The sequence below is a fragment of the Pteropus vampyrus genome, unplaced genomic scaffold (genome assembly GCF_000151845.1).
Source record: "Pteropus vampyrus isolate Shadow unplaced genomic scaffold, Pvam_2.0 Scaffold263, whole genome shotgun sequence".
NCBI lineage: Eukaryota > Metazoa > Chordata > Mammalia > Chiroptera > Pteropodidae > Pteropus > Pteropus vampyrus.
In genome coordinates, this window is record NW_011889044.1 from 266,044 (window position 1) to 267,783 (window position 1,740).

The following is a 1,740-nucleotide window of genomic DNA, read 5'->3' on the forward strand; positions in this document are numbered from 1 at the left end:
TGTGATTTGTTCCATTGCATGAATGTACCATATTTATTTAAATAGATATTGATATTTGAATTGTTCTCTTTTGCTTTTACAGCACATGAGGCTGTAACGAATATTTAGCATCATACGGTAAATGCTATATGCCATTTGGTGCCTGCGGGAGTATATCTGCAGAATAAATTATAAATAAATCCCTTTCCTCGGCTGTTCCCTTCGACTTAGTCAATTGTTTTACCATCTCCTGAGTCACATTGTCTGTGTTTTCTTAACGTTTTTTGAGACTTCAAAGCAGTTGGATTCTAAAATTTTCTTTTCTCAGAAAACGTCCCTCTTAACGTGCTCCAGCGTCACCTTCTGGGTTCGGAGCTTTGTGTCTCCCAGCCTTTCCCCAGGTTTTGAGCACAGCTCCCCTGCTGCCGTTCCTACCTCGGACATTTCAGTTTCTGGTCATTCTTGGTCCCCAATGATCTGTGCTCCACGCCCTGGGCTCGCCTCTCTATTTATCTGCCAACATTGTCATTATTGTTGATGATTATGTTGGTGCAAATCACATTTTAATTGCCGCGGGCTTAGGATAAATATATGAACATATTACGTGTTAGGTCCCTTCTCATATAACTGTATCTGACTAATTTTTTTAATACGTATGTTTTCTACATTTTTGATGTTTCTGAAATCAGGATGTAATCAATCAAAATCATAGTACCTTGTTTCCCCCCAAAAAAGATGTTTTAAAATTAATAGTCTTACCGTTGATGGCTTCTTAAAACCAAGCCAATAAGGTATTTCCTATTGTATCATATGTACGTTCAAGCAGAGCATATGTTTAACTTCCTGGATTCTTTTTAAGTTGGTCCAAAATGTGCGGTATCTGATAGACAGCCTTTGACATATTTACCCTGGGGTTTATTTGTTCCCTAATTTCGGCATAAACTTGATTTTTCTATTTTTCTTTCACTTCCTTGGGTTTTGTGGTGTGTGGTGTGTGTGACATTATAACCATCTTTCCAGAAGTGTTTATCATTAAGTTTTAAAAGAGGAATCTGCAAGTTGCCCAATGATTTCGTAAGCCACTTAAGACCCTGTAACGTTTTTCTTCCTGCTTAAATTTGCTGGATTAAATCTGTTCCCCCGAAGATACAGGCTCTGGGGATATACTTGACAGAGACATTAGGTAAAATGCCTCCCCACACATACGACTGTCGTCATGAAAACAGAAGGGAGGAAAGCAAATGAATGTGGACCTTTAGAACTTCTACGTGGATCATATTTGGGAACTGTTAATTCGATCTATAGAAAATTTCAAAAGGTGCTTTGGTGTGTGCTCCTCCTTCAAGGTAGGGAGGCCCCAGGCAAATATGACAAAATGAGCCAAGACTTAACAACCTCGCATTTCGGAATTTAAGTAACAGGCCGGGGAAATCGCTGTATTCTACCTCCATAGTCACTCTGCTGTAGTCTTCTCCTGATTAAGATAAACATATACTCAAGTCTGGTTTTCCTATAAATCCAATAATTATTTTTCCAAAATGGAAAACCGATACGGTATTTTAGCAATCTGTTTTAAACATTAGAAATAACACAAAACTAAACATTTTTCAAGCTAAGTTAGGGCGGTCAGTATTAAGCTTATAGAATACACTTTCTTGGTCATGAAGAAGTAAACGTTAGAAGCCACTCTTCTAAGTTTTGTTGTTAGAAACGTTAATTTCACTATTCAAACGAAAGTCTCTTAGAACACTGAAAAAAAAA